The 26,765-nt window shown below is 45.3% G+C and overlaps 2 long non-coding RNA genes, 32 other non-coding genes and 10 pseudogenes across 34 annotated transcripts; 43 read left to right on the top strand and 1 right to left on the bottom strand.

Annotated features, from left to right (window-relative positions):
* Positions 1-558: 558 nt before the first annotated feature.
* Positions 559-2,579, bottom strand: LOC147263418 (uncharacterized). The gene is made up of 3 exons (XR_015112624.1): positions 2,543-2,579; positions 1,040-1,103; positions 559-959 (listed from the first exon to the last, which is right to left on the bottom strand). It is a non-coding gene; the product is annotated as an uncharacterized LOC147263418 (long non-coding RNA).
* A 4,949-nt stretch (positions 2,580-7,528) lies between these two features.
* On the top strand, positions 7,529-8,338 carry LOC147263419 (uncharacterized). The gene is made up of 3 exons (XR_015112625.1): positions 7,529-7,649; positions 7,879-7,992; positions 8,142-8,338. It is a non-coding gene; the product is annotated as an uncharacterized LOC147263419 (long non-coding RNA).
* A 620-nt stretch (positions 8,339-8,958) lies between these two features.
* Positions 8,959-9,077, top strand: LOC147263420 (5S ribosomal RNA). Its single transcript, XR_015114721.1, has one exon. It is a non-coding gene; the product is annotated as a 5S ribosomal RNA (ribosomal RNA).
* Positions 9,078-9,386: 309 nt separating this feature from the next.
* LOC147263421 (5S ribosomal RNA) lies at positions 9,387-9,505 on the top strand. The gene has a single exon (XR_015114850.1). It is a non-coding gene; the product is annotated as a 5S ribosomal RNA (ribosomal RNA).
* A 311-nt stretch (positions 9,506-9,816) lies between these two features.
* On the top strand, positions 9,817-9,935 carry LOC147263422 (5S ribosomal RNA; annotated as a pseudogene).
* A 310-nt stretch (positions 9,936-10,245) lies between these two features.
* Positions 10,246-10,364, top strand: LOC147263423 (5S ribosomal RNA; annotated as a pseudogene).
* Positions 10,365-10,673: 309 nt separating this feature from the next.
* Positions 10,674-10,792, top strand: LOC147263424 (5S ribosomal RNA). Its single transcript, XR_015113707.1, has one exon. It is a non-coding gene; the product is annotated as a 5S ribosomal RNA (ribosomal RNA).
* Positions 10,793-11,101: 309 nt separating this feature from the next.
* LOC147263425 (5S ribosomal RNA) lies at positions 11,102-11,219 on the top strand. The gene has a single exon (XR_015115369.1). It is a non-coding gene; the product is annotated as a 5S ribosomal RNA (ribosomal RNA).
* A 311-nt stretch (positions 11,220-11,530) lies between these two features.
* LOC147263426 (5S ribosomal RNA) lies at positions 11,531-11,649 on the top strand. Its single transcript, XR_015114415.1, has one exon. It is a non-coding gene; the product is annotated as a 5S ribosomal RNA (ribosomal RNA).
* A 309-nt stretch (positions 11,650-11,958) lies between these two features.
* LOC147263427 (5S ribosomal RNA) lies at positions 11,959-12,077 on the top strand (annotated as a pseudogene).
* Positions 12,078-12,388: 311 nt separating this feature from the next.
* Positions 12,389-12,507, top strand: LOC147263428 (5S ribosomal RNA). Its single transcript, XR_015115350.1, has one exon. It is a non-coding gene; the product is annotated as a 5S ribosomal RNA (ribosomal RNA).
* A 309-nt stretch (positions 12,508-12,816) lies between these two features.
* Positions 12,817-12,935, top strand: LOC147263429 (5S ribosomal RNA). The gene has a single exon (XR_015113194.1). It is a non-coding gene; the product is annotated as a 5S ribosomal RNA (ribosomal RNA).
* Positions 12,936-13,246: 311 nt separating this feature from the next.
* Positions 13,247-13,365, top strand: LOC147263430 (5S ribosomal RNA). Its single transcript, XR_015114416.1, has one exon. It is a non-coding gene; the product is annotated as a 5S ribosomal RNA (ribosomal RNA).
* Positions 13,366-13,674: 309 nt separating this feature from the next.
* Positions 13,675-13,793, top strand: LOC147263431 (5S ribosomal RNA; annotated as a pseudogene).
* A 309-nt stretch (positions 13,794-14,102) lies between these two features.
* On the top strand, positions 14,103-14,221 carry LOC147263432 (5S ribosomal RNA). Its single transcript, XR_015114639.1, has one exon. It is a non-coding gene; the product is annotated as a 5S ribosomal RNA (ribosomal RNA).
* Positions 14,222-14,532: 311 nt separating this feature from the next.
* On the top strand, positions 14,533-14,641 carry LOC147263433 (5S ribosomal RNA; annotated as a pseudogene).
* Positions 14,642-14,952: 311 nt separating this feature from the next.
* On the top strand, positions 14,953-15,071 carry LOC147263434 (5S ribosomal RNA). Its single transcript, XR_015113708.1, has one exon. It is a non-coding gene; the product is annotated as a 5S ribosomal RNA (ribosomal RNA).
* Positions 15,072-15,380: 309 nt separating this feature from the next.
* Positions 15,381-15,498, top strand: LOC147263435 (5S ribosomal RNA). Its single transcript, XR_015115370.1, has one exon. It is a non-coding gene; the product is annotated as a 5S ribosomal RNA (ribosomal RNA).
* Positions 15,499-15,809: 311 nt separating this feature from the next.
* LOC147263436 (5S ribosomal RNA) lies at positions 15,810-15,928 on the top strand. The gene has a single exon (XR_015115351.1). It is a non-coding gene; the product is annotated as a 5S ribosomal RNA (ribosomal RNA).
* A 309-nt stretch (positions 15,929-16,237) lies between these two features.
* Positions 16,238-16,356, top strand: LOC147263437 (5S ribosomal RNA). The gene has a single exon (XR_015113196.1). It is a non-coding gene; the product is annotated as a 5S ribosomal RNA (ribosomal RNA).
* Positions 16,357-16,667: 311 nt separating this feature from the next.
* On the top strand, positions 16,668-16,786 carry LOC147263438 (5S ribosomal RNA). The gene has a single exon (XR_015114417.1). It is a non-coding gene; the product is annotated as a 5S ribosomal RNA (ribosomal RNA).
* A 309-nt stretch (positions 16,787-17,095) lies between these two features.
* On the top strand, positions 17,096-17,214 carry LOC147263439 (5S ribosomal RNA; annotated as a pseudogene).
* Positions 17,215-17,523: 309 nt separating this feature from the next.
* On the top strand, positions 17,524-17,642 carry LOC147263440 (5S ribosomal RNA). Its single transcript, XR_015114640.1, has one exon. It is a non-coding gene; the product is annotated as a 5S ribosomal RNA (ribosomal RNA).
* A 311-nt stretch (positions 17,643-17,953) lies between these two features.
* LOC147263441 (5S ribosomal RNA) lies at positions 17,954-18,062 on the top strand (annotated as a pseudogene).
* Positions 18,063-18,373: 311 nt separating this feature from the next.
* On the top strand, positions 18,374-18,492 carry LOC147263442 (5S ribosomal RNA). Its single transcript, XR_015113709.1, has one exon. It is a non-coding gene; the product is annotated as a 5S ribosomal RNA (ribosomal RNA).
* A 309-nt stretch (positions 18,493-18,801) lies between these two features.
* On the top strand, positions 18,802-18,920 carry LOC147263443 (5S ribosomal RNA). Its single transcript, XR_015113197.1, has one exon. It is a non-coding gene; the product is annotated as a 5S ribosomal RNA (ribosomal RNA).
* Positions 18,921-19,231: 311 nt separating this feature from the next.
* LOC147263444 (5S ribosomal RNA) lies at positions 19,232-19,350 on the top strand. The gene has a single exon (XR_015115292.1). It is a non-coding gene; the product is annotated as a 5S ribosomal RNA (ribosomal RNA).
* Positions 19,351-19,659: 309 nt separating this feature from the next.
* Positions 19,660-19,778, top strand: LOC147263445 (5S ribosomal RNA). Its single transcript, XR_015113352.1, has one exon. It is a non-coding gene; the product is annotated as a 5S ribosomal RNA (ribosomal RNA).
* A 309-nt stretch (positions 19,779-20,087) lies between these two features.
* LOC147263446 (5S ribosomal RNA) lies at positions 20,088-20,206 on the top strand. Its single transcript, XR_015113537.1, has one exon. It is a non-coding gene; the product is annotated as a 5S ribosomal RNA (ribosomal RNA).
* A 312-nt stretch (positions 20,207-20,518) lies between these two features.
* Positions 20,519-20,637, top strand: LOC147263447 (5S ribosomal RNA). Its single transcript, XR_015114483.1, has one exon. It is a non-coding gene; the product is annotated as a 5S ribosomal RNA (ribosomal RNA).
* Positions 20,638-20,948: 311 nt separating this feature from the next.
* LOC147263448 (5S ribosomal RNA) lies at positions 20,949-21,067 on the top strand (annotated as a pseudogene).
* A 310-nt stretch (positions 21,068-21,377) lies between these two features.
* Positions 21,378-21,496, top strand: LOC147263449 (5S ribosomal RNA). The gene has a single exon (XR_015112922.1). It is a non-coding gene; the product is annotated as a 5S ribosomal RNA (ribosomal RNA).
* A 310-nt stretch (positions 21,497-21,806) lies between these two features.
* Positions 21,807-21,925, top strand: LOC147263450 (5S ribosomal RNA; annotated as a pseudogene).
* Positions 21,926-22,234: 309 nt separating this feature from the next.
* Positions 22,235-22,353, top strand: LOC147263451 (5S ribosomal RNA). The gene has a single exon (XR_015114641.1). It is a non-coding gene; the product is annotated as a 5S ribosomal RNA (ribosomal RNA).
* Positions 22,354-22,664: 311 nt separating this feature from the next.
* Positions 22,665-22,773, top strand: LOC147263452 (5S ribosomal RNA; annotated as a pseudogene).
* A 311-nt stretch (positions 22,774-23,084) lies between these two features.
* LOC147263453 (5S ribosomal RNA) lies at positions 23,085-23,203 on the top strand. The gene has a single exon (XR_015113711.1). It is a non-coding gene; the product is annotated as a 5S ribosomal RNA (ribosomal RNA).
* A 309-nt stretch (positions 23,204-23,512) lies between these two features.
* LOC147263454 (5S ribosomal RNA) lies at positions 23,513-23,631 on the top strand. The gene has a single exon (XR_015113198.1). It is a non-coding gene; the product is annotated as a 5S ribosomal RNA (ribosomal RNA).
* A 311-nt stretch (positions 23,632-23,942) lies between these two features.
* LOC147263455 (5S ribosomal RNA) lies at positions 23,943-24,061 on the top strand. The gene has a single exon (XR_015115283.1). It is a non-coding gene; the product is annotated as a 5S ribosomal RNA (ribosomal RNA).
* A 309-nt stretch (positions 24,062-24,370) lies between these two features.
* Positions 24,371-24,489, top strand: LOC147263456 (5S ribosomal RNA). The gene has a single exon (XR_015113338.1). It is a non-coding gene; the product is annotated as a 5S ribosomal RNA (ribosomal RNA).
* Positions 24,490-24,798: 309 nt separating this feature from the next.
* On the top strand, positions 24,799-24,917 carry LOC147263457 (5S ribosomal RNA). Its single transcript, XR_015113051.1, has one exon. It is a non-coding gene; the product is annotated as a 5S ribosomal RNA (ribosomal RNA).
* Positions 24,918-25,229: 312 nt separating this feature from the next.
* Positions 25,230-25,348, top strand: LOC147263458 (5S ribosomal RNA). The gene has a single exon (XR_015113518.1). It is a non-coding gene; the product is annotated as a 5S ribosomal RNA (ribosomal RNA).
* A 311-nt stretch (positions 25,349-25,659) lies between these two features.
* Positions 25,660-25,778, top strand: LOC147263459 (5S ribosomal RNA). Its single transcript, XR_015115311.1, has one exon. It is a non-coding gene; the product is annotated as a 5S ribosomal RNA (ribosomal RNA).
* Positions 25,779-26,087: 309 nt separating this feature from the next.
* LOC147263460 (5S ribosomal RNA) lies at positions 26,088-26,206 on the top strand. Its single transcript, XR_015113501.1, has one exon. It is a non-coding gene; the product is annotated as a 5S ribosomal RNA (ribosomal RNA).
* A 310-nt stretch (positions 26,207-26,516) lies between these two features.
* LOC147263461 (5S ribosomal RNA) lies at positions 26,517-26,635 on the top strand. The gene has a single exon (XR_015113078.1). It is a non-coding gene; the product is annotated as a 5S ribosomal RNA (ribosomal RNA).
* Positions 26,636-26,765: the final 130 nt, after the last annotated feature.

Raw genomic sequence — 26,765 nt, forward strand, 5'->3', positions numbered from 1 at the left:
ACAGTGTTTATTTCTAATGAATCAGACAATCGCACAAATGAGAATGAAAGGAAAAACAAAAAAAAAGTTTAAAAAAATCATTCTCCACTCTGAAGCTTTTGAAAGTTCATTTGAAGGTTTAAAGGTGGTGGTGAGGAGGACACCCTGATCCTCCCTGTCGTCACTGCCAGGATTCTTTCTTCTGGTGCTGTGGTTCTTCTGATGAAGGGCGGCATGATGTTTGCTGTCTCAGGCTCCACCAAATGTCCTCTTCAGGACGCCACAATGTGGCCTCTTCAGTGCTCCATCTTCCCTGCATCGGAGACACAAGGGTTTCTCCTGGTGCCGACCCGATCATCCTTCTACCGAATGGTGCGGCGATGGATCCTCAGAGGACGCTGGGATCCTTCTTCTCATCAGTGCCACAGTTTTTCATGGAGGGAACAACAGGAGCTTTTTAGTCATGTTTTGCTTGGTGTTTCCTGCTCAGAGCATCAGGATCTGTGACGCCATCTTGTGGTAGTGGGTCATCATCTTGTTGTGTGACAGTGGATTCATTTATCTGCTATTTCAACACATTCAAGTTCATTATCCCTACATGTCAAAATACATTTGGTGTGGAGTTTTACTTTCTGGCCTCAATCATAATGTGTGCATTTATTCTTCATGAACATTTCTCAGCTTTGTAAGTTTATGATATTTTGTCTTCCTCTGTTTTCTATTCCATTGTTGTTGATTCTATTGCAGGTTTGAGTTCCCTGTTGACTGAAGCAGAAACAGGAACAAAAAGCTGGAGGTGGTCAGAGCTCCAAGTTGGGACGCTGATATTAAAGTAGGAGATGAACACATCCAGGTTAGCCATCACTCTCAGAACCTGCTACTTTACCTCTTCAGAATGTAGCAGCATAGCATAGCTTCATCTCACCGGTTAGTGGCCCACTTTGATGTCTGGGATATGAGGTTAAAGGTTCTTTACAGCTCTGAATGAAGGGTTTATAAAGTGTTAACAATGCCATGAATAACACAAGCATTCAGTAATCCTAGATAAAAGGAGACTCACCATCAAGTTGGACAAGTTGAAGAACAAAAGGACTTCTCCACGATCACATTTATCCTCTCTCTCTCTGCGTGGACACAACAAATGAGCTGGTTCAGAGACACGAGGCAAAAAAAGCTGGATGAACTCTTCTTCATTCCAAAAATGACTTCACCCTTGAACACTGACGTCAGGTCATTTTATAGGGTCCTCCATTTTTTCATTTATGTGACGTTGCATATTGGGAAATAATTAATGATAAAAATAAAATATTTTGATGAAAACTATATTTGATCAGGAAAACTACATTGGGTCAAATAAATCCATCGTTAGTGACAGTGTTACTAATTTTAACTTTAGTGCTCTGGTGCTGATTGCGTCATTAAGATCTTCATAAAGAAATAAACTGAGATTTGTAAAAAAAAAATATTTTTTTTTTTTTTTTTTTTACAGAGTTGGCAGTTTGAGCATTGAATCTTTCTTTGTGTTGAGAACAAACCCTCAAAGCCTTCATGTTTCAGTTTGCTTCACAGCTAACAGACAAACACCTCTTAGCCTGGTTCTGGTAGTCCAGGTTTAAACACCAACACAAGGATTTTATGCTGATTTCTTCACATGCAGCTGAAATCTAGACTTCAAGTGTTCATGTGAGGTTACAGCTTCACGCCTATTTAGTTTTCAACAAATATTAAGTCACTTTTATGCATTGAGCTTACTGACGAACTTTAGTCTCAGTAGCTGAATCTGTTAGGGGGAAGGCAGTGTGGACCGGCAGGAGCCTCCTACAAAATGCAATGGAGAGAAGAAGAAATCCTGAGGAGTCGCTATGAGATTGAAGTGTTAAAGACGTGGCTCCTTTGGTGGTGATAGGATTTGAGCTATTGACTCTATTTTTAGTTTATTTCAATGTTATTGCAAACATCAGCTGCTCACTTATCAGCTAGCAAGTAAACAACAGTATTGTTCAGTGTGCTAGCTGAAGTAGACCGAGCGGTCAGTTGAGTCTTTATTTCCATGTGTGCTCATGGTAGCAGGGGTTTAGATTTCTAAATGTAACCCTTTTACCACCGGCTCCAATATTAAAACCCACCTTAGGCTTACAGGGAACACTTTAACTCATTTCAAATATCTTGTATGGTAAAAGTCCCATCTGGAATAATTAATATCAATCTAGGGCAATGTATGATTCTCACTCTTAAATATTCAACTGGAGGCTATGGGGAGAACACTTGACCTTTAAACTCTGCTGTAAAGCTTCAGTAACAACACACAAATTCAATGAAACAACACAAGATTTCAGTTTAGAAAATGTATTAAAGGCTTGCAGAAAAACACATTCAAACCTTGAATAAACAAGACTATAGAAAATAATAAAGAAGAACCCCGGGGTATATTGTTTGTCTTTTTTTCAACTGTCTAATTTTATTTCCAGTGCACTCATGTTTACTTTCGTTGGCCCGCTTTAGTTGGAGCTCATGATGGAAACCTTTACCAGATCCCCCCATGTGTCGGTGACGTCAACAATACCGGACCGCAGCCGATGAATCCCTCGCTCGTTGTGGCAGCAACCGTCCCGCTCGCAGCAACAGACCTCCGTGACTCGGCAGCAGCGGCACATCCTCCGGCTCCGTCGGGAACCACGACCCGTCCTCCGACTCCGTCGGCAGCAGTGACGCGTCCGCCGTTAACGACTCTCTCCCGAGGCGACTATCCGAAGCTCCTGTCCCGTCCGTGCAGCGGCGTCTCCCTTCAGCGTGGACAGCGTTAGCCTAGCTCCCGCTAGCTTCTGTAACTGGACTTGCCTGGTGCTCAACAAAACACAATCGGTGGCGGAGAATCCGACTCACGCACTCCGATCACGTCGGTCAATTACAGTTCACAGTCCGTTACCGATAAAAACTCCTCTCCGACGACACACAGTCTCCAAACTCCGATAACGTTACGCCATTACACGATGCTCCTTCCTCGCGCGCGTTTCTCCCGGAAGTGTAAACACTAAAGGTCATGAACTCACGCACGTAACCTAACGTAATAGAATTACTTTAACATTTTTGAAAGACATTCACACCCCATGAAATGATGTTTTTTTGAAAGTACTAAACATCATTTTTTGAAAGTACTAATTTTAAACAAATTTTATACATTTTAATATCTTCTTCATAATACTAATTTATGTAAATTTTAGCTTAACCATGAACTGGCATTTTATTCTTAACTTATTCCTATGAAAATCATGAAATAAATACCACTGATTTATCAGAGTATTACATCAACCTAGGAATAAATTAAAGCTGCAGTCAGCATTGTTCGGGCCTGAGCCTCCTCCCGCCCACCGTAGCCGAGTAGCAGGGGTCGTCCGGAATCCAATGATGAATTTTATGAAAGCGGTGGGACTTGTACACTGCAAGCAATTGCTGTAAATTTACTACAAGATTTCAATAGTATCACCGTTTTTAAAATTACAGTACTTTGCCGTTAATTCTAATTGGAATCTGTTAAATTACACCCCATGACTGTTTAACAGAACTATGCTGTAATGCTAAAATACAGTACTTCACTGTAAATAAATCAACAGTATCTTTGCCTTATGGACGCAAGGAGAATCTCCTGAGCTGCACATGTGAGGCAAGAGCCTTGGTTTTCGTCATCCATCTCAATCACAGTCATTTGGTGAGTAGCGATTGCATTTATTGTAGACATTGGCGCAAAGTCTGTAGGCCAGTGGAGGCTAAGTGAAGTTTCCAGTTTGTGTGGCGACACACACGAGTGGGGGGGTGCACTTATTAAAATATAGTAGTGACCAAAGCCGGACAACGCCACCTTGGGAATTTCGCCCAAGGAAATAGTTAACGTACCGACCAAAAGGCACTCACAGGTTCATTTACTAATTGGCAGGAGACGTGGTTCCATGACAAAAATATTTTATTGTAAACAGGCCAGCAGATTAAAAAGAGAACAAGAATGAATCTAAACAAGTCTGGAGCTTACCAGTGGGGGGGAGGGATCCCAAGGCAGAAGACACCCTGATCAATTGGGACATCACATTTAAAAAAAAAAACCACATGATTAAAGCAAAACAGGGGTGCACAGCACACAAGAGGAAAAGCGACGCCAGGACCGTGAGCTTCCAGTACCTGAAACGAAATGACAAGAATTATAATTTAACTCCAAAACTAAACAAAAAAAAACAGAACCAAACTCAAAACAATTTACAAATTAATTCGAGAAACAAGATTTAATTATTAAACACAAATTAGCAAGGAAAAATACCCCAAAATAACCAGAAACGAGTTCATTTCTCCATTGCTAGACCAGGGAGCTAACGGATAGCCGTCCAGCAGCTTGCTACACCCTGAAGCCCAAGCAGAGGAATGGGAAACAATGCAGATCCAAACCTTCAGAGCACCATGAAGGACAGTTCAGTGGCGCCACACGGTGGACATCAGGATCTGGCAGACTCTGGTTAAACAAGGTGAATTACTGAAACAACCTCCAGTTCAACACACAGCAGATTCCAATTCATTAACACAGAAGCAGAGCACTCCAGTGAACACAGTAAACAGTGAACAAACAAACAAGCAAAACATGTGTAGATGGCCAGTAGGTCGTAGAACAGGCTAGTAGCAGAGCGGGCTAATAGCAGAGCAGGAGCCTGTAACAAAGCAGGGTAGTCTGTAGCAAAACAGTAGCCCGAGCAAAGCAGGGTAGTCTGTAGCAAAACAGCAGCCAGAGCAAAGCAGGGTAGTCTGTAGCAAAACAGCAGCCAGAGCAAAGCAGGGTAGTCTGTAGCAAAACAGCAGCCACAGCAAAGCAGGGTAGTCTGTAGCAAAACAGCAGCCACAGCAAAGCAGGAGCATCTAGCAAAGCAGGGTAGTCTGGCAAGACAGCGCCCGGTAGCAAAGCAGCAGCTAGTTCTTCCTCAGTGTCACGGCTCACCAGCTGTGCCAATCAGGTGTAGATCGCACGCATGCAGAGCAAAGGGTTTCACAGCTAGTATGCTGTGGCAAACAGCCTCTGCACGTCAGATCGGGGGGGGGGGGTTCCCCACTAGCGGCGATTAAGGGACCGTGTCCCAAAAGCCGGACGCCTACAATTAAACACGTGAATATGAAAAACGTGCATGATCAGCATGCAACACGAGCTACAGGGAGCTACTGCTACATACCAGCACAGACGGTGGCGAGAAGGCAGGCGTGAGGCGATCAGAGGAGGAAGCGATGTGACCAGGAAGTGGGAGGACCCCGAACCCCAAGAGCAAGAGATTGACCAGGTAGATGCTGCCCCTATTTATAGAGCAGCGCCACACACTGGTTGGCTCATGATGGTACAAGCCAAGTCAGGCATCACCAACCAGTCTCACTGCTAGGATGGGACCTCTCATCCTGCCACATTTGCATTGATAATTACACTCGGTGCACATCATGCTAGCCAGATTTAGCAGCTAGCCAAAATGTTGAAAATGCTTGCAAATTAATCCAAAAAACACAGAGAGTTGACTTTACTTTTTACATCTCGAGCCTCCACAAATTAATGTGTGCGACATCTGTATTTTGCCTGTGAATTCATGAAGCTTTCTGATAGTCTGAACCATTTTACAGTACACACAATATACGTGTCACACAACAGTTAAGTCGGTTCATATTAAGATGAGTGCACACTGACTGTGTTTACATGCAATTACGTTCCTCCATCTTGTGCTAGGCTACTGCTCTGGCATGAGTCTGTCTGATGGCATGATTACAGTGTACTTAAGGCCATAGATCAGGAGCTGTGGTTGTATTTGTTTAAAAAAGAGTGGTTTTAGCATCGTTCAAGTGCCTGCTCATTTGTGTTGATTTTTCTTTGTCTCTGATATTGCCTACAGATGCAGGAGCCTATTTTCCAGCTGCCCTGATCCTAGTAAGTACTTGCCTGTCCATCACATTTCACAGTTAATCAGTTATTTTTTTCAGACCTCAAACATTGAAATAGACAACTATGTTATCTGGTCAAAGAAGCTGTTTTTTTCTTCTTCTTCTTCTCTTCTCTTTTCTCCCTGTTTTTTTGGATCTCCAACACTATATCTACATGTATATATTTGATGGCTTATAATGTCTCATTCATCTGAGTGAGTTCCAACACTCCTTTTTTAGGCGCTTCATTGGAATAAATCCTGAGAGTGTCTGCATGTTTTCCCTGTGCTGGTTCTCTCCAGGTACTCCAGCTTCCTTCCACAGTCCAAAGACATGCAAATGGAAATGCAACTCTAAATTGACTGTAGGTATGGCTGTGAGTGTGAATGGTTGTCTGTCAATATTTGTTGGCTGCGGTGGACTGCGATGGACCACTGACCTGTCCAAGGTAATGTCCCCTCTGGGATAGGCTCCAGCCCCACCCTGTGACCCTTAACAGGATAAGCGGAAAAATGGATGGATGGATGGATGGATGGATGGATGGATGGATGGATAGATGGGTGGGTGATCACTCACAGGACTGTGAGTCTCTCACTCTGACCAGTTCATGCTATGGGACTTACACTGACGTAACCTGATTAGCTCAGTCAGTCGAGCATGAGACTCTTAGTCTCAGGGTTGTTGGTTCAAGCCCCATGTTGGGTGTTGATCTTAAACACCACTGCTTGTCCTCTCAGTTTTGAAAGCTTTGTTTGTAAATTGTCAGAAAAATCAGTGAATAAACAATACAAACTTAGGCTTTGTCAGAAATTCCATGCTTCCAAACTAACCAAAATGAAAAAAACAAAAGGTGAGACTTTTTCGTGCGTTCGAAAAATTTGTATGCGCTTCATTGTATCCACTTTCTATACTTCCATGCATCCCAGCTTATTTCTGTTAAGGGTTGCAGGGGGAGGCTGGAGCCTTTCCCAGTGGCTTTCAGGTGAGAGGCAGGTTTCACCCTGGACAGGTAGCCAGTCCATTGCAGACAGAATACCCACGCAGGCACGGAGAGAACATGCACACACCACACAGAAAGAACCTGTGCTCGAGCCAGGACTTGAACTTGCTTTGAGGCGACACTGTTAACAACGGTACCACCGTGCCACCCATTGACTGTAACACATTGTAAACAATATACACTCTTGTTATCATACAACATGTAGCCCTGTACAAAAATCAAATAAATTACATCGCATAAAAAGCATAAAAAGATGTGTTAAAAAGTTCAAAAATAAATAGAGTTCATGATCTTTAAAATTGGTTATAATGTGAGCAGGTTAAAAGCATAAATATAATATGTAACATTTAAAAAGTAAAACTATTTACAGTTAAAAAATAAATTCATATAAAGGTCTTTAAGTTCTCTGAGTCTGCAAAAGATCAGTGATCTGAGAATAAGGAGAGGGGAAGAAGCCGTGTTTATATGTAACCTCAATTGTTACCTGTCAATCATTTCATTCCTGTCTTATCTTTGGGTGTATTAAGACCGCAAAAGCCAATGAGAGGAAAGTTACTGTGTAAGGGGTGGGACTAGTGGCGCAGGTTTGTGAAGTGAGTAGTTAGCGCGCATGGGGAGAGAAACAGGGGCAATGATCAGAGAGTTAAGAGGGGAGGCATCATTTGTGTGGAGAGCATTTAAGTTTATTTTGGAGGTCGACGACTGGTGGTCCTGATGTAAACTTCTGTGTGACCTTCGAGAGGTGAATATTTATGCCTGTATTTTTAGCTTTATCTAACTGTTATAGTGAAAAGAGACTGGATGTGTACATGGTTAGCGACGTGCTAGCTAGGGATAGCATTCCGTGCTAATGTGCCTGCAAATCGTAGCTTTAGCGTTGTAATATTTTTGGAGCGAAAGTAAAGGTAATGCGAATTCGACACGAGATAATGTTTGATAATTGTGGCTAAATTAAGATAATATGCTTGAAGGAGACGGACATTGGAGAGAGAGAGACGGGTTTCCATCCGATGGCTCTGCTGTTCTGCTGTGCCCTGTCCTGCTGTGTTTTCTTCTTCGTGACTTTCGCTGTCCCGCCATTGCGTGTGAGTGTTTGGATTGTGACTGCCAGCGCCATTGCCATTACCATTCAGACTCTCATCCTCCATTCCCGTTCTCCCCCTTCTAATAAAACCCTGGATTTGTGAGGACTAACATACACATACACATGCACTTGCTTTTATTGTGTGCTCAGCTGCGAGTGAAGCGGCCATTACAGTTGTGAAGCCCCGACCGCACACGAGCTTCAATAAACAGGCCTGAAACAGGTAAAAATTAAATTTAAGGTGTTTCATATGAATGTGTGTGTGCCCACAGGTAAAATATTGAGTTTTAGTTGTTGTAAATTAAAGAATACCGTTTTAGAAGGTAACTTAAGGATTCTGAAAGGGATTAAATATGATGTATATTTTTAAAAAACAAAAGGGTTATCTTTTGTAGAGGAAACTTTTTTTCCTTACAATTGAGGTGTAAAGGATGACTTGAGGGTATTTGATGTGAAACTATCTAACTAAAAAAGATTTTTATTTTCAGTGAAACGAAAGTTCAGAACCAAGAAAGACACTGTTTGTTTTGTTTTGAAAATCCTCTTACTCATTGTTAATAATTTTGTTCATTGTATTTTTATAATACTAGAATATATTCAATTTTTATTTCATCCATCTCTGTGAACAAGTACCTGTGAAGGATTAATTTGCAATTCTTTTAACTTCAGCTTGAGGAAAGGGCAGCTTTGAGTCTTTGGGGACCAGCATGAGCGAGCTTCCCTCACACACCTTTTCTTGAAGCGCCCTCCACAGCTTTCGAATGGAATGTCATGCAGTGTGTAATTTGAAGTAGACAGATTGCAGATGCAGTACTTTTCTCTAGATGACATCAACATTCTTTTCTTTGTATTGACAGGACAACTATTTGGTGTGTAAAAAGACCGTGAGGCTGTTGCACATCACATTTTTTTTGAGGTTGTAAAGTGAGTGAAATGGATATAGAGCCCATGTGTGTGAGAGTCAAGGGCTTACGGCCATACCACTCTGAACACGCCTGATCTCGTCTGATCTCGGAAGCTTAGCAGGGTCGGGCCTGGTTAGTACTTGGATGGAAGACCGCCTGGGAATACCAGGTGCTGTAAGCTTTTTTGTTTCTTTGTGTGGAAAGGGCAGCTTTGAGTCTTTGGGGACCAGCATGAGCGAGCTTCCCTCACACACCTTTTCTTGAAGCGCCCTCTGCAGCTTTGGAATGGAATTTCATGCAGTGGTTAATTTGAAGAAGACAGATGGCAGATGCAGTACTTTTCTCTCGATGACATCAACATTCTTTTCTTTTATTGACAAGACACCGATTTGGCGTGTGAAAAGACCCTGAGTCTGTTGCGCATCACTTTTTTTCTGAGGTTGTAAAGTGTGTGAAATGGATATAGAGCCCATGTGTGTCAGAGTCAAGGGCTTACAGCCATACCACTCTGAACACGCCCGATCTCGTCTGATCTCGGATGCTAAGCAGGGTCGGGCCTGGTTAGTTCTTGGATGGAAGACCGCCTGGGAATACCAGGTGCTGTAAGCTTTTTTGTTTCTTTGTGAGGAAAGGGCAGCTTTGAGTCTTTGGGGACCAGCATGAGCGAGCTTCCCTCACACACCTTTTCTTGAAGCGCCTTTCTGCAGCTTTGAAATTGAATGTCATGCAGCGTGTAATTTGAAGTAGACAGATGGCAGATGCAGTACTTTTCTCTAGATGACATCAACATTCTTTTCTTTGTATTGACAGGACACCTATTTGGCGTTTGAAAAGACCGTGAGGCTGTTGCACGACACTTTTTTTCTGAGGTTTTAAAGTGAGTGAAATGGATATAGAGCCCATGTGTGTAAGAGTCAAGGGCTTACGGCCATCCCACTCTGAACACGCCCGATCTCGTCTGATCTTGGAAGATAAGCAGGGTCGGGCCTGGTTAGTACTTGGATGGAAGACAACCTGGGAATACCAGGTGCTGTAAGCTTTTTTGTTTCTTTGTGAGGAAAGGGCAGCTTTGAGTCTTTGGGGACCAGCATGAGCGAGCTTCCCTCACACACCTTTTCTTGAAGCGCCTTTCGCAGGTTTGAAATTGAATGTCATGCAGCGTGTAATTTGAAGTAGACAGATGGCAGATGCAGTAGTTTTCTCTCGATGACATTAACATTCTTTTCTTTGTATTGACAGGACACCTATTTGACGTGTGAAAAGACCCTGAGGCTGTTGCGCATCACTTTTTTTCTGAGGTTGTAAAGTGAGTGAAATGGATATAGAGCCCATGTGTGTCAGAGTCAGGGGCTTACGGCCATACCACTCTGAACTCGTCTGATCTCGTCTGATCTCGGAAGCTTAGCAGGGTCGGGCCTGGTTAGTACTTGGATGTGAGACCGCCTGGGAATACCAGGTGCTGTAAGCTTTTTTGTTTCATTGTTAGGAAAGGGCAGCTTTGAGTCTTTGGGGACCAGCATGAGCGAGCTTCCCTCACACACCTTTTCTTGAAGCGCCCTCCACAGCTTTCGAATGGAATGTCATGCAGTGTGTAATTTGAAGTAGACAGATGACAGATGCAGTACTTTTCTCTCGATGACATCAACATTCTTTTCTTTGTATTGACAGGACAACTATTTGGTGTGTAAAAAGACCGTGAGGCTGTTGCACATCACATTTTTTTTAGGTTGTAAAGTGAGTGAAATGGATATAGAGCCCATGTGTGTGAGAGTCAAGGGCTTACGGCCATACCACTCTGAACACGCCCGATCTCGTCTGATCTCGGAAGCTTAGCAGGGTCGGGCCTGGTTAGTACTTGGATGGAAGACCGCCTGGGAATACCAGGTGCTGTAAGCTTTTTTGTTTCATTGTGAGGAAAGGGCCGCTTTGAGTCTTTGGGGACCAGCATGAGCGAGCTTCCCTCACACACCTTTTCTTGAAGCGCCCTCTGCAGCTTTGGAATGGAATTTCATGCAGTGGTTAATTTGAAGAAGACAGATGACAGATGCAGTACTCTTCTCTCGATGACATCAACATTCTTTTCTTTTATAGACAGAACACCGATTTGGCGTGTGAAAAGACCCTGAGGCTGTTGCGCATCACTTTTTTTCTGAGGTTGTAAAGTGTGTGAAATGGATATAGAGCCCATGTGTGTCAGAGGTAAGGGCTTACGGCCATACCACTCTGAACACGCCTGATCTCGTCTGATCTCGGAAGCTAAGCAGGGTCGGGCCTGGTTAGTACTTGGATGAAGACCGCCTGGGAATACCAGGTGCTGTAAGCTTTTTTGTTTCTTTGTGAGGAAAGGGCAGCTTTGAGTCTTTGGGGACCAGCATGAGCGAGCTTCCCTCACACACCTTTTCTTGAAGCGCCTTTCTGCAGCTTTGAAATTGAATGTCATGCAGCGTGTAATTTGAAGTAGACAGATGGCAGATGCAGTACTTTTCTCTAGATGACATCAACATTCTTTTCTTTGTATTGACAGGACACCTATTTGGCGTTTGAATAGACCGTGAGGCTGTTGCACGTCACTTTTTTTCTGAGGTTGTAAAGTGAGTGAAATGGATATAGAGCCCATGTGTGTGAGAGTCAAGGGCTTACGGCCATACCACTCTGAACACGCCCGATCTCGTCTGATCTCGGAAGCTTAGCAGGGTCGGGCCTGGTTAGTACTTGGATGGAAGACCGCCTGGGAATCCCAGGTGCTGTAAGCTTTTTTGTTTCATTGTGAGGAAAGGGCCGCTTTGAGTCTTTGGGGACCAGCATGAGCGAGCTTCCCTCACACACCTTTTCTTGAAGCGCCCTCTGCAGCTTTGGAATGGAATTTCATGCAGTGGTTAATTTGAAGAAGACAGATGTCAGATGCAATACTTTTCTCTCGATGACATCAACATTCTTTTCTTTTATTGACAGGACACCGATTTGGCGTGTGAAAAGACCCTGAGGCTGTTGCGCATCACTTTTTTTCTGAGGTTGTAAAGTGTGTGAAATGGATATAGAGCCCATGTGTGTCAGAGTCAAGGGCTTACGGCCATACCACTCTGAACACGCCCGATTTCGTCTGATCCCGGATGCTAAGCAGGGTCGGGCCTGGTTAGTTCTTGGATGGAAGACCGCCTGGGAATACCAGGTGCTGTAAGCTTTTTTGTTTCTTTGTGAGGAAAGGGCAGCTTTGAGTCTTTGGGGACCAGCATGAGCGAGCTTCCCTCACACACCTTTTCTTGAAGCGCCTTTCTGCAGCTTTGAAATTGAATGTCATGCAGCGTGTAATTTGAAGTAGACAGATGGCAGATGCAGTACTTTTCTCTAGATGACATCAACATTCTTTTCTTTGTATTGACAGGACACCTATTTGGCGTTTGAAAAGACCGTGAGGCTTTTGCGCATCACTTTTTTTCTGAGGTTGTAAAGTGAGTGAAATGGATATAGAGCCCATGTGTGTAAGAGTCAAGGGCTTACGGCCATACCACTCTGAACACGCCCAATCTCGTCTGATCTCGGAAGCTTAGCAGGGTCGGGCCTGGTTAGTACTTGGATGGAAGACCGCCTGGGAATACCAGGTGCTGTAAGCTTTTTTTTTTCATTGTGAGGAAAGGGCCGCTTTGAGTCTTTGGGGACCAGCATGAGCGAGCTTCCCTCACACACCTTTTCTTGAAGCGCCCTCTGCAGCTTTGGAATGAAATTTCATGCAGTGGTTAATTTGAAGAAGACAGATGACAGATGCAGTACTCTTCTCTCGATGACATCAACATTCTTTTCTTTTATTGACAGAACACCGATTTGGCGTGTGAAAAGACCCTGAGGCTGTTGCGCATCACTTTTTTTCTGAGGTTGTAAAGTGTGTGAAATGGATATAGAGCCCATGTGTGTCAGAGGCAAGGGCTTACGGCCATACCACTCTGAACACGCCTGATCTCGTCTGATCTCGGAAGCTAAGCAGGGTCGGGCCTGGTTAGTACTTGGATGGAAGACCGCCTGGGAATACCAGGTGCTGTAAGCTTTTTTGTTTCTTTGTGAGGAAAGGGAAGCTTTGAGTCTTTGGGGACCAGCATGAGCGAGCTTCCCTCACACACCTTTTCTTGAAGCGCCTTTCTGCAGCTTTGAAATTGAATGTCATGCAGCGTGTAATTTGAAGTAGACAGATGGCAGATGCAGTACTTTTCTCTAGATGACATCAACATTCTTTTCTTTGTATTGACAGGACACCTATTTGGCGTTTGAATAGACCGTGAGGCTGTTGCACGTCACTTTTTTTCTGAGGTTGTAAAGTGAGTGAAATGGATATAGAGCCCATGTGTGTGAGAGTCAAGGGCTTACGGCCATACCACTCTGAACACGCCCGATCTCGTCTGATCTCGGAAGCTTAGCAGGGTCGGGCCTGGTTAGTACTTGGATGGAAGACCGCCTGGGAATCCCAGGTGCTGTAAGCTTTTTTGTTTCATTGTGAGGAAAGGGCCGCTTTGAGTCTTTGGGGACCAGCATGAGCGAGCTTCCCTCACACACCTTTTCTTGAAGTGCCCTCTGCAGCTTTGGAATGGAATTTCATGCAGTGGTTAATTTGAAGAAGACAGATGGCAGATGCAGTACTTTTCTCTCGATGACATCAACATTCTTTTCTTTTATTGACAGGACACCGATTTGGCGTGTGAAAAGACCCTGAGGCTGTTGCACATCACTTTTTTTCTGAGGTTGTAAAGTGTGTGAAATGGATATAGAGCCCATGTGTGTGAGAGTCAAGGGCTTACGGCCATACCACTCTGAACACGCCCGATCTCGTCTGATCTCGTAAGCTTAGCAGGGTCGGGCCTGGTTAGTACTTGGATGGAAGACCGCCTGGGAATCCCAGGTGCTGTAAGCTTTTTTTTTTCATTGTGAGGAAAGGGCAGGTTTGAGTCTTTGGGGACCAGCATGAGCGAGCTTCCCTCACACACCTTTTCTTGAAGCGCCCTCTGCAGCTTTGGAATGGAATTTCATGCAGTGGTTAATTTGAAGAAGACAGATGGCAGATGCAGTACTTTTCTCTCGATGACATCAACATTCTTTTCTTTTATTGACAGGACACCGATTTGGCATGTGAAAAGACCCTGAGTCTGTTGCGCATCACTTTTTTTCTGAGGTTGTAAAGTGTTTGAAATGGATATAGAGCCCATGTGTGTCAGAGTCAAGGGCTTACGGCCATACCACTCTGAACACGCCCGATCTCGTCTGATCTCGGATGCTAAGCAGGGTCGGGCCTGGTTAGTCCTTGGATGGAAGACCGCCTGGGAATACCAGGTGCTGTAAGCTTTTTTGTTTCTTTGTGAGGAAAGGGCAGCTTTGAGTCTTTGGGGACCAGCATGAGCGAGCTTCCCTCACACACCTTTTCTTGAAGCGCCTTTCTGCAGCTTTGAAATTGAATGTCATGCAGCGTGTAGTTTGAAGTAGACAGATGGAGGGTGCAGTACTTTTCTCTCGATGACATCAACATTCTTTTCTTTGTATTGACAGGACACCTTTTTGACGTGTGAAAAGACCCTGAGGCTGTTGCGCATCACTTTTTTTCTGAGGTTGTAAAGTGAGTGAAATGGATATAGAGCCCATGTGTGTAAGATTCAAGGGCTTACGGCCATACCACTCTGAACACGCCTGATCTCGGATGCTAAGCAGGGTCGGGCCTGGTTAGTACTTGGATGGGAGACCGCCTGGGAATACCAGGTGCTGTAAGCTTTTTTATTTTCATTGTTAGGAAAGGGCAGCTTTGAGTGTTTGGGGACCAGCATGAGCGAGCTTCCCTCACACACCTTTTCTTGAAGCGCTCTCCACAGCTTTGGAATGGAATGTCATGCAGTGTGTAATTTGAAGTAGACAGATTGCAGATGCAGTACTTTTCTCTAGATGACATCAACATTCTTTTCTTTGTATTGACAGGACAACTATTTGGTGTGTAAAAAGACCGTGAGGCTGTTGCACATCACATTTTTTTTGAGGTTGTAAAGTGAGTGAAATGGATATAGAGCCCATGTGTGTGAGAGTCAAGGGCTTACGGCCATACCACTCTGAACACGCCCGATCTCGTCTGATCTCGGAAGCTTAGCAGGGTCGGGCCTGGTTAGTACTTGGATGGAAGACCGCCTGGGAATACCAGGTGCTGTAAGCTTTTTTTTTTCATTGTGAGGAAAGGGCCGCTTTGAGTCTTTGGGGACCAGCATGAGCGAGCTTCCCTCACACACCTTTTCTTGAAGCGCCCTCTGCAGCTTTGGAATGGAATTTCATGCAGTGGTTAATTTGAAGAAGACAGATGGCAGATGCAGTACTCTTCTCTCGATGACATCAACATTCTTTTCTTTTATTGACAGAACACCGATTTGGCGTGTGAAAAGACCCTGAGGCTGTTGCGCATCACTTTTTTTCTGAGGTTGTAAAGTGTGTGAAATGGATATAGAGCCCATGTGTGTCAGAGGTAAGGGCTTACGGCCATACCACTCTGAACACGCCTGATCTCGTCTGATCTCGGAAGCTAAGCAGGGTCGGGCCTGGTTAGTACTTGGATGAAGACCGCCTGGGAATACCAGGTGCTGTAAGCTTTTTTGTTTCTTTGTGAGGAAAGGGCAGCTTTGAGTCTTTGGGGACCAGCATGAGCGAGCTTCCCTCACACACCTTTTCTTGAAGCGCCTTTCTGCAGCTTTGAAATTGAATGTCATGCAGCGTGTAATTTGAAGTAGACAGATGGCAGATGCAGTACTTTTCTCTAGATGACATCAACATTCTTTTCTTTGTATTGACAGGACACCTATTTGGCGTTTGAAAAGACCGTGAGGCTTTTGCGCATCACTTTTTTTCTGAGGTTGTAAAGTGAGTGAAATGGATATAGAGCCCATGTGTGTAAGAGTCAAGGGCTTACGGCCATACCACTCTGAACACGCCCAATCTCGTCTGATCTCGGAAGCTTAGCAGGGTCGGGCCTGGTTAGTACTTGGATGGAAGACCGCCTGGGAATACCAGGTGCTGTAAGCTTTTTTTTTTCATTGTGAGGAAAGGGCCGCTTTGAGTCTTTGGGGACCAGCATGAGCGAGCTTCCCTCACACACCTTTTCTTGAAGCGCCCTCTGCAGCTTTGGAATGAAATTTCATGCAGTGGTTAATTTGAAGAAGACAGATGACAGATGCAGTACTCTTCTCTCGATGACATCAACATTCTTTTCTTTTATTGACAGAACACCGATTTGGCGTGTGAAAAGACCCTGAGGCTGTTGCGCATCACTTTTTTTCTGAGGTTGTAAAGTGTGTGAAATGGATATAGAGCCCATGTGTGTCAGAGGCAAGGGCTTACGGCCATACCACTCTGAACACGCCTGATCTCGTCTGATCTCGGAAGCTAAGCAGGGTCGGGCCTGGTTAGTACTTGGATGGAAGACCGCCTGGGAATACCAGGTGCTGTAAGCTTTTTTGTTTCTTTGTGAGGAAAGGGAAGCTTTGAGTCTTTGGGGACCAGCATGAGCGAGCTTCCCTCACACACCTTTTCTTGAAGCGCCTTTCTGCAGCTTTGAAATTGAATGTCATGCAGCGTGTAATTTGAAGTAGACAGATGGCAGATGCAGTACTTTTCTCTAGATGACATCAACATTCTTTTCTTTGTATTGACAGGACACCTATTTGGCGTTTGAATAGACCGTGAGGCTGTTGCACGTCACTTTTTTTCTGAGGTTGTAAAGTGAGTGAAATGGATATAGAGCCCATGTGTGTGAGAGTCAAGGGCTTACGGCCATACCACTCTGAACACGCCCGATCTCGTCTGATCTCGGAAGCTTAGCAGGGTCGGGCCTGGTTAGTACTTGGATGGAAGACCGCCTGGGAATCCCAGGTGCTGTAAGCTTTTTTGTTTCATTGTGAGGAAAGGGCCGCTTTGAGTCTTTGGGGACCAGCATGAGCGAGCTTCCCTCACACACCTTTTCTTGAAGTGCCCTCTGCAGCTTTGGAATGGAATTTCATGCAGTGGTTAATTTGAAGAAGACAGATGGCAGATGCAGTACTTTTCTCTCGATGACATCAACATTCTTTTCTTTTATTGACAGGACACCGATTTGGCGTGTGAAAAGACCCTGAGGCTGTTGCACATCACTTTTTTTCTGAGGTTGTAAAGTGTGTGAAATGGATATAGAGCCCATGTGTGTGAGAGTCAAGGGCTTACGGCCATACCACTCTGAACACGCCCGATCTCGTCTGATCTCGTAAGCTTAGCAGGGTCGGGCCTGGTTAGTACTTGGATGGAAGACCGCCTGGGAATCCCAGGTGCTGTAAGCTTTTTTTTTTCATTGTGAGGAAAGGGCAGGTTTGAGTCTTTGGGGACCAGCATGAGCGAGCTTCCCTCACACACCTTTTCTTGAAGCGCCCTCTGCAGCTTTGGAATGGAATTTCATGCAGTGGTTAATTTGAAGAAGACAGATGGCAGATGCAGTACTTTTCTCTCGATGACATCAACATTCTTTTCTTTTATTGACAGGACACCGATTTGGCATGTGAAAAGACCCTGAGTCTGTTGCGCATCACTTTTTTTCTGAGGTTGTAAAGTGTTTGAAATGGATATAGAGCCCATGTGTGTCAGAGTCAAGGGCTTACGGCCATACCACTCTGAACACGCCCGATCTCGTCTGATCTCGGATGCTAAGCAGGGTCGGGCCTGGTTAGTCCTTGGATGGAAGACCGCCTGGGAATACCAGGTGCTGTAAGCTTTTTTGTTTCTTTGTGAGGAAAGGGCAGCTTTGAGTCTTTGGGGACCAGCATGAGCGAGCTTCCCTCACACACCTTTTCTTGAAGCGCCTTTCTGCAGCTTTGAAATTGAATGTCATGCAGCGTGTAGTTTGAAGTAGACAGATGGAGGGTGCAGTACTTTTCTCTCGATGACATCAACATTCTTTTCTTTGTATTGACAGGACACCTTTTTGACGTGTGAAAAGACCCTGAGGCTGTTGCGCATCACTTTTTTTCTGAGGTTGTAAAGTGAGTGAAATGGATATAGAGCCCATGTGTGTAAGATTCAAGGGCTTACGGCCATACCACTCTGAACACGCCTGATCTCGGATGCTAAGCAGGGTCGGGCCTGGTTAGTACTTGGATGGGAGACCGCCTGGGAATACCAGGTGCTGTAAGCTTTTTTATTTTCATTGTTAGGAAAGGGCAGCTTTGAGTGTTTGGGGACCAGCATGAGCGAGCTTCCCTCACACACCTTTTCTTGAAGCGCTCTCCACAGCTTTGGAATGGAATGTCATGCAGTGTGTAATTTGAAGTAGACAGATTGCAGATGCAGTACTTTTCTCTAGATGACATCAACATTCTTTTCTTTGTATTGACAGGACAACTATTTGGTGTGTAAAAAGACCGTGAGGCTGTTGCACATCACATTTTTTTTGAGGTTGTAAAGTGAGTGAAATGGATATAGAGCCCATGTGTGTGAGAGTCAAGGGCTTACGGCCATACCACTCTGAACACGCCCGATCTCGTCTGATCTCGGAAGCTTAGCAGGGTCGGGCCTGGTTAGTACTTGGATGGAAGACCGCCTGGGAATACCAGGTGCTGTAAGCTTTTTTTTTTCATTGTGAGGAAAGGGCCGCTTTGAGTCTTTGGGGACCAGCATGAGCGAGCTTCCCTCACACACCTTTTCTTGAAGCGCCCTCTGCAGCTTTGGAATGGAATTTCATGCAGTGGTTAATTTGAAGAAGACAGATGGCAGATGCAGTACTCTTCTCTCGATGACATCAACATTCTTTTCTTTTATTGACAGAACACCGATTTGGCGTGTGAAAAGACCCTGAGGCTGTTGCGCATCACTTTTTTTCTGAGGTTGTAAAGTGTGTGAAATGGATATAGAGCCCATGTGTGTCAGAGGCAAGGGCTTACGGCCATACCACTCTGAACACGCCTGATCTCGTCTGATCTCGGAAGCTAAGCAGGGTCGGGCCTGGTTAGTACTTGGATGGAAGACCGCCTGGGAATACCAGGTGCTGTAAGCTTTTTTGTTTCTTTGTGAGGAAAGGGCAGCTTTGAGTCTTTGGGGACCAGCATGAGCGAGCTTCCCTCACACACCTTTTCTTGAAGCGCCTTTCTGCAGCTTTGAAATTGAATGTCATGCAGCGTGTAATTTGAAGTAGACAGATGGCAGATGCAGTACTTTTCTCTCGATGACATCAACATTCTTTTCTTTGTATTGACAGGACACCTATTTGGCGTTTGAATAGACCGTGAGGCTGTTGCACGTCACTTTTTTTCTGAGGTTGTAAAGTGAGTGAAATGGATATAGAGCCCATGTGTGTGAGAGTCAAGGGCTTACGGCCATACCACTCTGAACACGCCCGATCTCGTCTGATCTCGGAAGCTTAGCAGGGTCGGGCCTGCTTAGTACTTGGATGGAAGACCGCCTGGGAATCCCAGGTGCTGTAAGCTTTTTTGTTTCATTGTGAGGAAAGGGCCGCTTTGAGTCTTTGGGGACCAGCATGAGCGAGCTTCCCTCACACACCTTTTCTTGAAGCGCCCTCTGCAGCTTTGGAATGGAATTTCATGCAGTGGTTAATTTGAAGAAGACAGATGGCAGATGCAGTACTTTTCTCTCGATGACATCAACATTCTTTTCTTTTATTGACAGGACACCGATTTGGCGTGTGAAAAGACCCTGAGGCTTTTGCGCATCACTTTTTTTCTGAGGTTGTAAAGTGTGTGAAATGGATATAGAGCCCATGTGTGTGAGAGTCAAGGGCTTACGGCCATCCCACTCTGAACACGCCCGATCTCGTCTGATCTCGGAAGTTAAGCAGCGTCGGGCCTGGTTAGTACTTGGATGGTAGACCGCCTGGGAATACCAGGTGCTGTAAGCTTTTTTGTTTCTTTGTGAGGAAAGGGCAGCTTTGAGTCTTTGGGGACCAGCATGAGCGAGCTTCCCTCACACACCTTTTCTTGAAGCGCCCTCCGCAGCTTTGGAATGGAATGTCATGCAGTGGTTAATTTGAAGTAGACAGATGGCAGATGCAGTACTTTTGTCTCGATGACATCAACATTCTTTTCTTTTATTGACTGGACACCGATTTGGCGTGTGAAAAGACCCTGAGGCTTTTGCGCATCACTTTTTTTCTGAGGTTGTAAAGTGTGTGAAATGGATATAGAGCCCATGTGTGTGAGAGTCAAGGGCTTACGGCCATACCACTCTGAACACGCCCGATCTCGTCTGATCTCGGAAGCTAAGCAGGGTCGGACCTGGTTAGTACTTGGATGGAAGACCGCCTGGGAATACCAGGTGCTGTGAGCTTTTTTGTTTCTTTGTGAGGAAAGGGCAGCTTTGAGTCTTTGGGGACCAGCATGAGCGAGCTTCCCTCACACACCTTTTCTTGAAGCGCCTTTCTGCAGCTTTGAAATTGAATGTCATGCAGCGTGTAATTTGAAGTAGACAGATGGCAGATGCAGTACTTTTCTCTAGATGACATCAACATTCTTTTCTTTGTATTGACAGGACAACTATTTGGTGTGTAAAAAGACCCTGAGGCTTTTGCGCATCACTTTTTTTCTGAGGTTGTAAAGTGTGCGAAATGGATATAGAGCCCATGTGTGTGATAGTCAAGGGGTTTCCGGCCATACCACTCTGAACACGCCCGATCTCGTCTGATCTCGGAAGCTAAGCAGGGTCGGGCCTGGTTAGTACTTGTATGGGAGACCGCCTGGGAATACCAGGTGCTGTAAGCTTTTTTGTTTCATTGTGAGGAAAGGGCCGCTTTGAGTCTTTGGGGACCAGCATGAGCGAGCTTCCCTCACACAGCTTTTCTTGAAGCGCCTTTCTGCAGCTTTGAAATTGAATGTCATGCAGCGTGTAATTTGAAGTAGACAGATGGAAGATGCAGTACTTTTCTCTAGATGACATCAACATTCTTTTCTTTGTATTGACAGGACACCTATTTGGCGTTTGAAAAGACCGTGAGGCTGTTGCACGTCACTTTTTTTCTGAGGTTGTAAAGTGAGTGAAATGGATATAGAGCCCATGTGTGTAAGAGTCAAGGGCTTACGGCCATCCCACTCTGAACACGCCCGATCTCGTCTAATCTTGGAAGCTAAGCAGGGTCGGGCCTGGTTAGTACTTGGATGGAAGACCGCCTGGGAATACCAGGTGCTGTAAGCTTTTTTGTTTCTTTGTGAGGAAAGAGCAGCTTTGAGTCTTTGGGGACCAGCATGAGCGAGCTTCCCTCACACACCTTTTCTTGAAGCGCCTTTCTGCAGCTTTGAAATGGAATCTCATGCAGCGTGTAATTTGAAGTAGACAGATGGCAGATGCAGTACTTTTCTCTAGATGACATCAACATTCTTTTCTTTTATTGACAGGACACCTATTTTGCGTGTGAAAAGACCCTGAGGCTTTTGAGCATCACTTTTTTTCTGAGGTTGTAAAGTGTGTGAAATGGATATAGAGCCCATGTGTGTCAGAGTCAAGGGCTTACGGCCATACCACTCTTAACACGCCCGATCTCGTTTGATCTCGGAAGCTAAGCAGGGTCGGGCCTGGTTAGTACTTGGATGGGAGACCGCCTGGGAATACCAGGTGCTGTAAGCTTTTTTGTTTCATTGTGAGGAAAGGGCAGCTTTGAGTGTTTGGGGACCAGCATGAGCGAGCTTCCCTCACACACCTTTTCTTGAAGCGCCCTCCACAGCTTTCGAATGGAATGTCATGCAGTGTGTAATTTGAAGTAGACAGATTGCAGATGCAGTACTTTTCTCTAGATGACATCAACATTCTTTTCTTTGTATTGACAGGACAACTATTTGGTGTGTAAAAAGACCGTGAGGCTGTTGCACATCACATTTTTTTTGAGGTTGTAAAGTGAGTGAAATGGATATAGAGCCCATGTGTGTGAGAGTCAAGGGCTTACGGCCATACCACTCTGAACACGCCCGATCTCTTCTGATCTCGTAAGCTTAGCAGGGTCGGGCCTGGTTAGTACTTGGATGGAAGACCGCCTGGGAATACCAGGTGCTGTAAGCTTTTTTTTTTCTTTGTGAGGAAAGGGCCGGTTTGAGTCTTTGGGGACCAGCATGAGCGAGCTTCCCTCACACACCTTTTCTTGAAGCGCCCTCTGCAGCTTTGGAATGGAATTTCATGCAGTGGTTAATTTGAAGAAGACAGATGGCAGATGCAGTACTTTTCTCTCGATGACATCAACATTCTTTTCTTTTATGGACAGGACACCGATTTGGCGTGTGAAAAGACCCTGAGTCTGTTGCGCATCACTTTTTTTCTAAGGTTGTAAAGTGTTTGAAATGGATATAGAGCCCATGTGTGTCAGAGTCAAGGGCTTACGGCCATACCACTCTGAACACGCCCGATCTCGTCTGATCTCGGATGCTAAGCAGGGTCGGGCCTGGTTAGTCCTTGGATGGAAGACCGCCTGGGAATACCAGGTGCTGTAAGCTTTTTTGTTTCTTTGTGAGGAAAGGGCAGCTTTGAGTCTTTGGGGACCAGCATGAGCGAGCTTCCCTCACACACCTTTTCTTGAAGCGCCTTTCTGCAGCTTTGAAATTGAATGTCATGCAGCGTGTAGTTTGAAGTAGACAGATGGAGGATGCAGTACTTTTCTCTCGATGACATCAACATTCTTTTCTTTGTATTGACAGGACACCTATTTGACGTGTGAAAAGACCCTGAGGCTGTTGCGCATCACATTTTTTCTGAGGTTGTAAAGTGAGTGAAATGGATATAGAGCCCATGTGTGTAAGATTCAAGGGCTTACGGCCATACCACTCTGAACACGCCTGATCTCGGATGCTAAGCAGGGTCTGGCCTGGTTAGTACTTGGATGGGAGACCGCCTGGGAATACCAGGTGCTGTAAGCTTTTTTATTTTCATTGTTAGGAAAGGGCAGCTTTGAGTGTTTGGGGACCAGCATGAGCGAGCTTCCCTCACACACCTTTTCTTGAAGCGCCCTCCACAGCTTTGGAATGGAATGTCATGCAGTGTGTAATTTGAAGTAGACAGATTGCAGATGCAGTACTTTTCTCTAGATGACATCAACATTCTTTTCTTTGTATTGACAGGACAACTATTTGGTGTGTAAAAAGACCGTGAGGCTGTTGCACATCACATTTTTTTTGAGGTTGTAAAGTGAGTGAAATGGATATAGAGCCCATGTGTGTGAGAGTCAAGGGCTTACGGCCATACCACTCTGAACACGCCCGATCTCGTCTGATCTCGGAAGCTTAGCAGGGTCGGGCCTGGTTAGTACTTGGATGGAAGACCGCCTGGGAATACCAGGTGCTGTAAGCTTTTTTTTTTCATTGTGAGGAAAGGGCCGCTTTGAGTCTTTGGGGACCAGCATGAGCGAGCTTCCCTCACACACCTTTTCTTGAAGCGCCCTCTGCAGCTTTGGAATGGAATTTCATGCAGTGGTTAATTTGAAGAAGACAGATGACAGATGCAGTACTCTTCTCTCGATGACATCAACATTCTTTTCTTTTATTGACAGAACACCGATTTGGCGTGTGAAAAGACCCTGAGGCTGTTGCGCATCACTTTTTTTCTGAGGTTGTAAAGTGTGTGAAATGGATATAGAGCCCATGTGTGTCAGAGGCAAGGGCTTACGGCCATACCACTCTGAACACGCCTGATCTCGTCTGATCTCGGAAGCTAAGCAGGGTCGGGCCTGGTTAGTACTTGGATGGAAGACCGCCTGGGAATACCAGGTGCTGTAAGCTTTTTTGTTTCTTTGTGAGGAAGGGGCAGCTTTGAGTCTTTGGGGACCAGCATGAGCGAGCTTCCCTCACACACCTTTTCTTGAAGCGCCTTTCTGCAGCTTTGAAATTGAATGTCATGCAGCGTGTAATTTGAAGTAGACAGATGGCAGATGCAGTACTTTTCTCTAGATGACATCAACATTCTTTTCTTTGTATTGACAGGACACCTATTTGGCGTTTGAATAGACCGTGAGGCTGTTGCGCATCACTTTTTTTCTTAGGTTGTAAAGTGAGTGAAATGGATATAGAGCCCATGTGTGTGAGAGTCAAGGGCTTACGGCCATACCACTCTGAACAAGCCCGATCTCGTCTGATCTCGGAAGCTTAGCAGGGTCGGGCCTGGTTAGTACTTGGATGGAAGACCGCCTGGGAATCCCAGGTGCTGTAAGCTTTTTTGTTTCATTGTGAGGAAAGGGCCGCTTTGAGTCTTTGGGGACCAGCATGAGCGAGCTTCCCTCACACACCTTTTCTTGAAGCGCCCTCTGCAGCTTTGGAATGGAATTTCATGCAGTGGTTAATTTGAAGAAGACAGATGGCAGATGCAGTACTTTTCTCTCGATGACATCAACATTCTTTTCTTTTATTGACAGGACACCGATTTGGCGTGTGAAAAGACCCTGAGGCTGTTGCGCATCACTTTTTTTCTGAGGTTGTAAAGTGTGTGAAATGGATATAGAGCCCATGTGTGTGAGAGTCAAGGGCTTACGGCCATCCCACTCTGAACACGCCCGATCTCGTCTGATCTCGGAAGTTAAGCAGCGTCGGGCCTGGTTAGTACTTGGATGGAAGACCGCCTGGGAATACCAGGTGCTGTAAGCTTTTTTGTTTCTTTGTGAGGAAAGGGCAGCTTTGAGTCTTTGGGGACCAGCATGAGCGAGCTTCCCTCACACACCTTTTCTTGAAGCGCCCTCCGCAGCTTTGGAATGGAATATCATGCAGTGGTTAATTTGAAGTAGACAGATGGCAGATGCAGTACTTTTGTCTCGATGACATCAACATTCTTTTCTTTTATTGACTGGACACCGATTTGGCATGTGAAAAGACCCTGAGGCTTTTGCGCATCACTTTTTTTCTTAGGTTGTAAAGTGTGTGAAATGGATATAGAGCCCATGTGTGTGAGAGTCAAGGGCTTACGGCCATACCACTCTGAACACGCCCGATCTCGTCTGATCTCGGAAGCTAAGCAGGGTCGGGCCTGGTTAGTACTTGGATGGAAGACCGCCTGGGAATACCAGGTGCTGTGAGCTTTTTTGTTTCTTTGTGAGGAAAGGGCAGCTTTGAGTCTTTGGGGACCAGCATGAGCGAGCTTCCCTCACACACCTTTTCTTGAAGCGCCTTTCTGCAGCTTTGAAATTGAATGTCATGCAGCGTGTAATTTGAAGTAGACAGATGGCAGATGCAGTACTTTTCTCTAGATGACATCAACATTCTTTTCTTTGTATTGACAGGACAACTATTTGGTGTGTAAAAAGACCCTGAGGCTTTTGCGCATCACTTTTTTTCTGAGGTTGTAAAGTGTGCGAAATGGATATAGAGCCCATGTGTGTCAGAGTCAAGGGGTTTCCGGCCATACCACTCTGAACACGCCCGATCTCGTCTGATCTCGGAAGCTAAGCAGGGTCGGGCCTGGTTAGTACTTGGATGGGAGACCGCCTGGGAATACCAGGTGCTGTAAGCTTTTTTGTTTCATTGTGAGGAAAGGGCCGCTTTGAGTCTTTGGGGACCAGCATGAGCGAGCTTCCCTCACACACCTTTTCTTGAAGCGCCTTTCTGCAGCTTTGAAATTGAATGTCATGCAGCGTGTAATTTGAAGTAGACAGATGGCAGATGCAGTACTTTTCTCTAGATGACATCAACATTCTTTTCTTTGTATTGACAGGACACCTATTTGGCGTTTGAAAAGACCGTGAGGCTGTTGCACGTCACTTTTTTTCTGAGGTTGTAAAGTGAGTGAAATGGATATAGAGCCCATGTGTGTGAGAGTCAAGGGCTTATGGCCTTACCACTCTGATCACGCCCGATCTCGTCTGATCTCGGAAGCTTAGCAGGGTCGGGCCTGGTTAGTACTTGGATGGAAGACCACCTGGGAATACCAGGTGCTGTAAGCTTTTTTGTTTCATTGTGAGGAAAGGGCCGCTTTGAGTCTTTGGGGACCAGCATGAGCGAGCTTCCCTCACACACCTTTTCTTGAAGCGCCCTCTGCAGCTTTGGAATGGAATTTCATGCAGTGGTTAATTTGAAGAAGACAGATGGCAGATGCAGTACTTTTCTCTCGATGACTACAACATTCTTTTCTTTTATTGACAGGACACCGATTTGGCGTGTGAAAAGACCCTGAGGCTGTTGCGCATCACTTTTTTTCTGAGGTTGTAAAGTGTGTGAAATGGATATAGAGCCCATGTGTGTCAGAGGCAAGGGCTTACGGCCATACCACTCTGAACACGCCCGATCTCGTCTGATCTCGGAAGCTAAGCAGGGTCGGGCCTGGTTAGTACTTGGATGGAAGACTGCCTGGGAATCCCAGGTGCTGTAAGCTTTTTTGTTTCTTTGTGAGGAAAGGGCAGCTTTGAGTCTTTGGGGACCAGCATGAGCGAGCTTCCCTCACACACCTTTTCTTGAAGCGCCTTTCTGCAGCTTTGAAATTGAATGTCATGCAGCGTGTAATTTGAAGTAGACAGATGGCAGATGCAGTACTTTTCTCTCGATGACATCAACATTCTTTTCTTTTATTGACAGGACACCGATTTGGCGTGTGAAAAGACCCTGAGGCTGTTGCGCATCACTTTTTTTCTTAGGTTGTAAAGTGTGTGAAATGGATATAGAGCCCATGTGTGTGAGAGTCAAGGGCTTACGGCCATCCCACTCTGAAAACGCCCGATCTCGTCTGATCTCGGAAGTTAAGCAGCGTCGGGCCTGGTTAGTACTTGGATGGAAGACCGCCTGGGAATACCAGGTGCTGTAAGCTTTTTTGTTTCTTTGTGAGGAAAGGGCCGCTTTGAGTCTTTGGTGACCAGCATGAGCGAGCTTCCCTCACACACCTTTTCTTGAAGCGCCCTCTGCAGCTTTGGAATGGAATTTCATGCAGTGGTTAATTT

Source organism: Aulostomus chinensis, chromosome 4 (assembly GCF_037954235.1).
Source record: "Aulostomus chinensis isolate RoL2024-O1b breed Wild chromosome 4, RoL_Achi_v1.0, whole genome shotgun sequence".
Classification (NCBI taxonomy): Eukaryota; Metazoa; Chordata; class Actinopteri; order Syngnathiformes; family Aulostomidae; genus Aulostomus; species Aulostomus chinensis.